This window comes from Podarcis muralis, chromosome 9, assembly GCF_964188315.1.
Source record: "Podarcis muralis chromosome 9, rPodMur119.hap1.1, whole genome shotgun sequence".
In the NCBI taxonomy this organism is placed as follows: domain Eukaryota; kingdom Metazoa; phylum Chordata; class Lepidosauria; order Squamata; family Lacertidae; genus Podarcis; species Podarcis muralis.
In genome coordinates, this window is record NC_135663.1 from 61,585,658 (window position 1) to 61,595,806 (window position 10,149).

Consider the following 10,149-nt stretch of genomic DNA (forward strand, 5'->3'; position numbering starts at 1 on the left):
CCTTTACCTGCAAGCTAGGAAACCTGCCAAACTTCATTGCTCCTGCAGGACGGGGTGGGGGGTGGGGGAGGGCAAACAAACCTCCAGCAGCCCACGTGATGGCTTTACTACACAATGGCTATTTCTGTAGCAATCCGAGCAAGGTTCTTGTGACCGTGCTTTTGTGTGTTTTCGGTACTTTCCCCCTTCTGGAAGTCACAAAATCGACAGCTCTCTTCCTGCTGGGCGGATTGAGCTCAGGAACTGGAAACACCACTATTCTTGGCAGTGCTCTATGGAAATAAAAGCTCCCCATGATCTCCTTTCCACCCAAGGGGACACCTGAGCAGACAGGTGTAGCATTGGAGAGCACTGTCAGAAATCTCATTGTTTACATGAGGAGACCCTGAGACAAGAAGTGCCTCTGGAGTGTGTTATTTCTACCAGCAGTAAGTAGGGTCGTGAGGTGACCAAAACAAAACACGAGTCTGGACTTGTGACTGTTATCAGCAACTGGAGGGGCAGAAAATCATAATACAGTGGTACCTCGGGTTAAGAACTTAATTCGTTCCAGAGATCCGTTCTTAACCTGCAAGTGTTCTTAACCTGAAGCACCACTTTAGCTAACGGGGCCTCCCGCTGCTGCTGTGCCACCGCCGCGCGATTTCTGTTCTCATTCTGAAGCAAAGTTCTTAACCCGAGGTACTATTTCTGGGCTAGTCTCTAACCTGAAGTGTCTGTAACCCGAGGTACCACTGTACAGTGGTACCTCGGGTTAAGTACAGTGGTGCCTCGCAAGACGAAATTAATTCGTTCTGCGAGTTTTTCCGTCTTGCGATTTTTTCGTCTTGCGAAGCACGGTTTCGGAAAAGTTTTGGAAAAGCTTCAAAAATCACCAAAGACTTCAAAAACCTCAAAAAAGGCTACCACACCGCGTGCTATGAGTTGCTCCTCGAAGTCAAGTCGCAACTGTATTAACGGTTTTAAGAAAAAGGAAACAAACTTGCAAGACGTTTCCATCTTGCGAAGCAAGCCCATAGGGAAAATCGTCTTGCCAAGCAACTCAAAAAACCAAAAACCCTTTCGTCTTGCGGGTTTTCCGTCTTGCGAGGCATTCGTCTTGCGAGGTACCACTGTACTTAATTCGTTCCGGAGGTCCGTTCTTAACCTGCAACTGTTCTTAACCTGAAGCACCACTTTAGCTAGTGGGGCCTCCTGCTGCCGCCGCACTGCCAGAGCACGATTTCTATTCTCATCCTGAAGCAAAGTTCTTAATCCGAGGTACTATTTCTGGGTTAGTGGAGTCTGTAACCTGAAGCGTATGTAACCTGAAGTGTATGTAACCTGAAGCGTATGTAACCCGAGGTACCACTGTATACACGTAACCACATGCGAATAACTCAAGGGTTGTCACATGGAAGACAGAGCCAGTTTGTTTTCTTCTGCTCTGCAGGGTAGGACTCGAACCAATGGCTTCAAGTTACCAGAAAGGAGATTCCGACTCAACGTCAGGAAAAACTTTCTGACAATAAGGGTTGTTTGACGGTGCAAGGGTCTCTCTCGGGAGGTGGTGGGCTCTCCTTCCTTGGAGGTTTTTAAACAGAGGTTGGATGGCCACCTGTCATGGATGCTTCAGTTGAGATTCCTCCATTGCACAGGGTTGGACTGGATGGCCCTTGGGGTCCCTTCCAACTCTATGATCTGCACATCAAATTGCTATTAAAGACATAGCTACAGAGGTGATTGAAGAGCTGGCAAGCCTATGAGAAGCAAAGGCTGGCTTTCACAGCCTTGAGCCTAGCAATGATTGAACTGCTAATGATGTGCCATTGGTTTCAGTCACATACCTCCTTCCAGGTAAGGACTGTAGCTTCCAAGAGATACACTTGAAGGAAGCAAGGTGCACACGCCACACAAGGAACTAGGCTGACTGAGGTGTTCCTGTGCACCCTTTTGGCACGCAAGAGTTCTGCACGACTAGTTGCCAAAATTTGGGTGCCGGTTTTGGCGGAAAGGCATGAGAGCTCCTTCACTGTACGGAGGGAAGAAAATGAAGACGGAAAATGATGTATAGGTGGTACTTAACACCAGTCAAGCTATCACAAATGTATAAATCAGAAGATAAGAAATGTTGGAAATGTAAAGAAGTAGAAGGTACATTCTATCATATGTGGTGGCAGTGTTAAGGTATAAAAATTTTGTGGGAAATGATATATAATGAACTGAAGAAAATGTTTAAAATAACCCTCCTTAAAAAACCCAGAAGCCTTCCTATTAGGAATTATAGGAAGAGAAATACAAATAAATAAATAAAAATCTTTTCATGTTATGTGACTAGGTAAAGGTAAAGGGACCCCTGAACATTAGGTCCAGTCGTGCCTGACTCTGGGGTTGCGGCGCTCATTTCGCTTTACTGGCCGAAGGAGCCGGCATACAGCTTCCGAGTCATGTGGCCAGCATGACTAAGCTGCTTCTAGCGAACCAGAGCAGTGCACGGAAACGCCGTTTACCTTCCCGCCAGAGCGGTACCTATTTATCTACTTGCACTTTGATGTCCTTTCGAACTGCTAGGTTGGCAGGAGCAGGGACCGAGCAACAGGAGCTCACCCAGTCGCGGGGATTCGAACTGCCGACCTTCTGATCGGCAAGTCCTAGTCTCTGTGGTTTAACCCACAGCGCCACCTGCGTCATGTATGTGACTACAGCTGCAAAAATATTGAAAGCCCAATGCTGGAAAGAGGAAAAAATTCCCACATTTTTTTTGGTGAATTTAGATAATGGAATATGCAGAGAGATGGCCAAACTAACTGGAAGACTTAGAAATCAGGATCGGTAACAAATTTAAAAATGAATGATGAACTTTTATTGCATATATGACAAAGCATAGTATATAAGTAAATACATCAGCAGGATTCTAAAAAACACTTGCAATACTATCATAATAGATAAAAATAGATATGAATGGATGGAAATATGATTTAGACATGCACGATTTAACAATGAAATAATGGAGGGGGTAGAGGGAAGTCGGGGGATTGAATAAATCCCGTATTTCGGTACTGTATTGAATGTACAAACATCATGCAAAATGATACAGTTGTTCAATTTGTTTATTTCTTAATGTTTATTATGTTTGTTATAATAAAAACCAATAAAAATATTATTTAGAGAGAGAGAGAAAGGAAAATGAAGACTGCGAGTGTGGAGTAAGAAAGGGCTGCTGGGATACAGAATTGCAAATCACAGAGACATTCTTTCTTTCCATTGCTGTAGGCTAAGGAACTTCTACCCTCATGGGTTTAAAAAAAGCAGCTGTTGTTTTAATTTAGGTAATAATGCAAATGTTAAGCCTACATTGAGCAGAATGCTCCTTTGCATAAGCCATGGGTAGGCAAACTAAGGCCCCAGGGGGGGGGCAGATCTGGCCCAATCGCCTTCTAAATCCGGCCTGCGGACGGTCCGGGAATCAGCTTCTTTTTACTTGAGTAGAATGTGTGCTTTTATTTAAAATGCATCTCTGGGTTATTTGTGTGGCATAGGAATTCATTCATTTTTTCTCCTCAAAATATAGTCTGGCCCCCCACAAGGTCTGAGGGACAGTGGGCCGGCCCCCTGCTGAAAAAGTTTGCTGACCCCTGCCATAACCAACGCCCTGTCTCTGGTTTTTCTTCCATGAAAGCAGATGTTGGTGCAATTAGCATTGGTTTTATATATTTCCCCCAGGTTCTTTTCTCTCATAGAATCATAGAATAGTAGATTTGGAAGTGAACCATCTAGTCCAACCCCTGCAATGCAGACTATAGTGTTTTTATGTTATATTGTTATGTTATGGTGTTTTAATATAGTTTTTTTCTATGGCAATATAGTATTTTTATAGTGTTTTTCAAACAGTATATGGAGAAATTAAATGATTCCTTAGCTTGTGAGGGTCAAACTGCACATTACATTTCCCATGCTCTAAAAAGTGTGCTTTAAATTGGCCACTTTTATTTTGAAGACGTCATGGCCTCTAAATTCACCCTGGGCCCCCGTGCAAATTTCCTGCTGCAAATAAACCTTTGCTTTGACTGTAAACTCTGTATTTGACTTCCTTCAGATTGTTTTATTGATGTTTTAATATTCTGTAAACTGCTTTGAGATTTCTCTTAAAAATGTAAAGCGGTACAGAAACGAACGAAATAAATAAAATAAAATAAAATAAAATCCCCACAGGATAGTATTTGCCCTTGAAGTTACTGTTACTGCAAACACCTTTAGGAATAAATATCAGACGGATGAGATTATTTTAAGAAGAAAACAGCTGGCATGGAGTCCCAATCTGAGAACACATTGTGGGTTAAGGCGACACAGGGTCGCATTCAAAATAAAAGTGACATGTTAAGTATACTTTTAAAGAAATGCTTGAGAAATTTTAACATAGTTTGGCCATCACTGAGAAATTCTTCTCAGTGGAACCACTGGGTTTCTAAAGACACTAAAAAAGCATTGTACTATAGACGGAAGGATGCGGAGGAAATTTACAGAATCCAAACATTTAATTTGGCCCCGAGAAGGCTGCAAATGGCACAAAAAAGTGCTACCCAAGAGATTGCCATTACCTGTTTTGTCTTGTAGGGCAAAGGTGCAGAGGAGCATCTAGGGCACACCCAAAATTTGTGGTCAGAAACCAAACTGATAGGATGCCCTAGAACAGGGGCAGGCAACCTAAGGTCCGAGGGCCGGATGCGGCCCAATCGCCTTCTAAATCCAGCCCATAGACGGTCTGGGAATCAGCGTGTTTTTACATGAGTAGAATGTGTCCTTTTATTTAAAATGCATCTCTGGGTTATTTGTGGGGTCTGCCTGGTGTTTTTACATGAGTAGAATGTGTCCTTTTATTTAAAACACATCTCTGGGTTATTTGTGGTGCCTGCCTGGTGTTTTTACATGAGTAGAATGTGTCCTTTTATTTAAAACACATCTCTGGGTTATTTGTGGTGCCTGCCTGGTGTTTTTACATGAGTAGAATGTGTCCTTTTATTTAAAATGCATCTCTGGGTTATTTGTGGGGTCTGCCTGGTGTTTTTACATGAGTAGAATGTGTCCTTTTATTTAAAACACATCTCTGGGTTATTTGTGGTGCCTGCCTGGTGTTTTTACATGAGTAGAATGTGTGCTTTTATTTAAAATGCATCTCAGGATTATTTGTGGGGCATAGGAATTCGTTCTTTTTTCTCCTCCCCCCTCAAAATATAGTCCGGCCCCCCACAAGGTCTGAGGGACAGTGGACTGGCCCCCTGCTGAAAAAGTTTGCTGACCCGTGCCCTAGAATATACTCCAGAATCCTCCATAAATGTTCCTTTGTAGGAAAAAATGGAAATAATATTCATAGTAAGGAAGTTTGGAAATCTCTGGCATTACAAGGTATGGTTCTGGTAAATGGCACCAGAAGTTGCTATTGGAAAGCTGGCTCATTCACTGAGCTTCTTGCTGTAAAGTAGGAATAGCAGCAACCAATGAGGATGAATAAAGGAGTGTTATCTGCATACAGCCTTTAGGATAATAGGGAATACACTGTAAGTAATTTAGCTATGGGCAGGGCTGACCCAAGACATTTTGGCACTTGAGGAGTACCACAAAATGGTGCCCCTCTCTCCGCCAAAGGAGTGAGTGAAGACTAACATCAGAAACAAGGGGATCTACATTGGGATCTGCTGCCTCTGTGGATCCTGCCACCTGAGGCAGTTATTTCATGGGTTGGCTGGCCCTGGCTATGAGAATTAATGTTTCTAGTTGTCCAAACTCCACTGACTACATCCTTGATGAATTAAGGGAATGGCTATCATGCCAAACTGTGGAAAATAAAAAAGCTATTAAAATTTACTCTTGCACTTGGCTGTTTTTGTTGGCAGTGATAAAGGTTGAGTAGGATTTGACAACTGGTTCTCCCCATCTCCATATGGATATACAGTCGTACCTTGGAATCTGTTCTGTAAGTCCGTTTGACTTCCAAAACGTTCGGAAACCAAAGCGCAGTTCTGATTGGCTGCAGGAAGCTCCTGCAACCAATCGGAAGCCGCGTCAGATGTTTGGCTTCCGAAAACCGTTCAAAAACTGGAACAATCACTTCCAGGTTTGTGGTGTTCGGGAGCCAAAATGTTTGAGAACTAAGCTGTTTGAAAACCAAGGTATGGCTGCATAGAATATTTCAAGCGCAGACCCAACTTGCTACAGTGATTGTGAGTTTGGACACTGACTTGAATGGCAGGTAAGCAGTGCCCTTTTACTTGTGTCTTCAGTGAATATGACCTGACAGGTGTTCAGAGAGGGGAAAACAAGTCAACTGCGCCATCTAGCTGCAATATACAGCTGTTTCCCTTTCCTCCAAAATTATTAAACCCTCCATACGAATTGGAGAACGAAATTATAATTGTGGCCACAATAGCAAATGCATTCCAAAGGTGGAGGGCAAGCTTCTTGCCTCTGCTTGGTGTGACCCACATCTTCACTATATCTCATGGCAGTAGAACTCTTGACATGTGACTTCCCCACAATTTCTTCTGCTTTCCCTCCTGCTAAGCATTGCTATCAGCCTGGTCTTAAGTCTACCAAGACCCATTTCTCTACCACAACCCACCGTTTTGCAATCTGTAGTCCAGGAACGTTTGCAGTGGTTTCATTTGTGAGTTGCGAAGTGGGAAGTTCACATCAATTCTCTGGTGGCCTTAGCCAAGCTACCACGTGTTGTTGGCATCCATCTGTCTCAAAAGACAATGGAGTGCGCCTCCAGGGGTGAAGTCAAACCTCTGCATTAGCAGCACTGAAGTGATCTCTCCAGGGTGCAAGCCTGGGCAGTGTCTATGGAGGTCCTGGGCTGCCCAGATGACAAGACCTCTTGGCCTACAAGGAGGCATACAAACAAGACACTATCCAACCATCTTAGGGACTCCACTCTGGATCTGTGTAGTCTTTCCTTCAGCAATGACAAACCTAGACAGCATCTTAAAAAGCAGAGACATCACCTTGCCAACAAAGGTCCGTATAGTTAAAGCTATGGTTTTCCCAGTAGTGATGTATGGAAGTGAGAGCTGGACCATAAAGAAGGCTGATCGCCGAAGAATGGATGCTTTTGAATTATGGTGCTGGAGGAGACTTTTGAGAGTCCCATGGACTGCAAGAAGATCAAACCGATCCATTCTGAAGGAAATCAGCCCTGAGTGCTCACTGGAAGGACAGATCGTGAAGCTGAGGCTCCAATACTTTGGCCACCTCATGAGTAGAGAAGACTCCCTGGAAAAGACCCTGATGTTGGGAAAGATGGAGGGCACAAGGAGAAGGGGACGACAGAGGACAAGATGGTTGGACAATGTTCTCGAAGCTACCAGCATGAGTTTGACCAAATTACAGGAGGCAATGGAAGACAGGCATGCTTGGCGTGCTCTGGTCCATGGGGTCATGAAGAGTTGGACACGACTAAACAACAAGAAGTCTTTCCTTCTCCTGAAGTTATACCACAAGGTAGCAGAAGTTTAGGACCAGCGTTTTCCAAGACGGGCTACCTTCCCAAGTTGATGAGCCCCATCTGCCCCTCATTTCCCTCTACACCTTGTGCAGAAACCACCTTCTTGACTGTTGGACCCACTATCGGCCATGTCTGTTCAATCTGTCGGAGCCTGTCTTTGCATGCAGAGGAAGCCTATAACTCATTGAGGGTTTGAGACCCATCAGCTACCCTCACCTGGTTTAGCCAACCAGTTGAAACTGTTTCTGTGGTGTGGCCACTGTTGTACACCAACAGTTTCTAGGAGCCACAGGTGAGGTCTGACTGCAAGGTGCAGACCAAAGGTGGACTAACTACCCCAGAAGAACCACGATGTGTCCCCCACCGGAAGTACTAACTCTCCCCTAACACCCCCAAGTCACAACTAGCTCTTGCTAATATGGGCACAACAGAACAAGGCTTTCTTACAGGGTATTTTCGTGACCGCAAATGTGAAATGGTTTGAAAAGTTAAGGAAAAGGCTCGCTGTACAAAAACCATGTATTGCTATTATATTTGCAACATGTCCAGCCAGGTATATATGATTTCCAGAGAGATCTTTATCAGGGAACAGCTGATCATTTTACAATCATACCTTGGGTTGAAGTAGCTTCGGGATAAGTATTTTTGGGTTGTGTGCTGCGGCGACCCCGAAGTAACAGAGCGCATTCATAGAATCATAGAGTTGGAAGAGACCACAAGGGCCATTGAGTCCAACCCCCTGCCAAGCAGGAAACACCATCAGAGTACTCCTGACATATGGTTGTCAAGCCTCTGCTTAAAGACCTCCAAAGACGGAGACTCCACCACACTCCTTGGCAGCAAATTCCACTGTCGAACAGCTCTTACTGTCAGGAAGTTCTTCCTAATGTTTAGGTGGAATCTTCTTTCTTGTAGTTTGGATCCATTGCTCCGTGTCCGCTTCTCTGGAGCAGCAGAAAACAACCTTTCTCCCTCCTCTATATGACATCCTTTTATATATTTGAACATGGCTATCATATCACCCCTTAACCTCCTCTTCTCCAGGCTAAACATGCCCAGCTCCCTTAGCCGTTCCTCATAAGGCATCGTTTCCAGGCCTTTGACCATTTTGGCTGCCCTCCTCTGGACACGTTCCAGTTTGTCAGTGTCCTTCTTGAACTGTGGTGCCCAGAACTGGACACAGTACTCCAGGTGAGGTCTGACCAGAGCAGAATACAGTGGCACTATTACTTCCCTTGATCTAGATGCTATACTCCTATTGATGCAGCCCAGAATTGCATTGGCTTTTTTAGCTGCCGCGTCACACTGTTGGCTCATGTCAAGTTTGTGGTCAACCAAGACTCCTAGATCCTTTTCACATGTACTGCTCTCAAGCATTACTTCTGGGTTTTACCGCTCGTGCATGCACACACAATCAAAATGACGTCATGCGCATGCGCGGAGAATCATGACCTGTGCACGCGCAGGCACAGGTTGCGTTCGCTTCTGGATGCAAATGGGGCTCTGGAACAGATCCCGTTCGCATCCAGAGGTACCACTGTAGTGTAATACACAGTGGGCAGATTCACCCTTCCACTGCAATCCTTAAGTGAAGTACTTTCTTTCCATAGGAGGAACTGGCGGCCATTAATTTATCTCGGAAAAGTAATGTAGCTAGATCAGGAAGAATAGAAGTTTTATAGTTCATTGAGGCAGGGGCTTAGCTTCACCTTAACCTTGAACCAGTGTTCCAGGTTTTTAAGGGGAGCAAGTGTCCCCCCTCCATCTACAATCTAACCAGCTGTAGCTCTCTGTCTTATAGCTCTCTGTCTTACAGAACTCAATGAGTATCATTGGGAACTGTGCTCCTCAGCCGTCTGAAAATCCTTCCATTTGATTTCACGCCTTACCATGATTTTAGCAAGTTACAAAGCTTTGGGAATGGGATTTTATCCAGACTAAGTGATGATTATTGCTCGTTGCCACTGGTCAGCAAAGCTGTGGGACACCGGCAGAGAACTTTGAAATTCCACTTGCACGGTGCTACTCATCTGGAACGACACCAGGAGGAAATTTGCTTTTTCGAAATAAACAAGTTAGAAATCCCGCCCTAGTTTCATTATGTAGTTTATATTTATTCATACAAACAATGCATACACAAGACTGTATATTGTTTGAAGACAGCAATAGATTTCTAATTTAAACAACTCTGTAACAAAATTTAACTAAATTTAACATTTATGAAAATATAAATCTCTGATTGGGTAGTTCTTCCCCAACGATACAAAGTTTACATAAAAACATTCAATATGATCTATTGGTTGCAAACAAGTTAGGAAAATCATTCAAGTCACTTGAGATATATATATATATATATACTAGATTGGCTTTTACATAGAATAGTCACACACTGTAGTTATTCCCTAGTTTAGGTACTTGTTTCCTGGAAATTTGGTCACTAAGACTCAAAACAGAAGTGATAGTGGCAGACCCAATTGTTTCAACTCGGGTCTGTCCCAAACATGCATAAAGCGTGGCTTGCGCGTGTCCAAATTTTAAAGCCAACAGGTATATTATTGGGGATGCACCTATAGTTAACCTCTTTTGCCAAAGGTGTTTTTTTCTTGACTGGTATTAAGAGCCCATTTAAGGGAAAGAAGTGACACTGGAGAAATAGTTGTTGGGAGCAA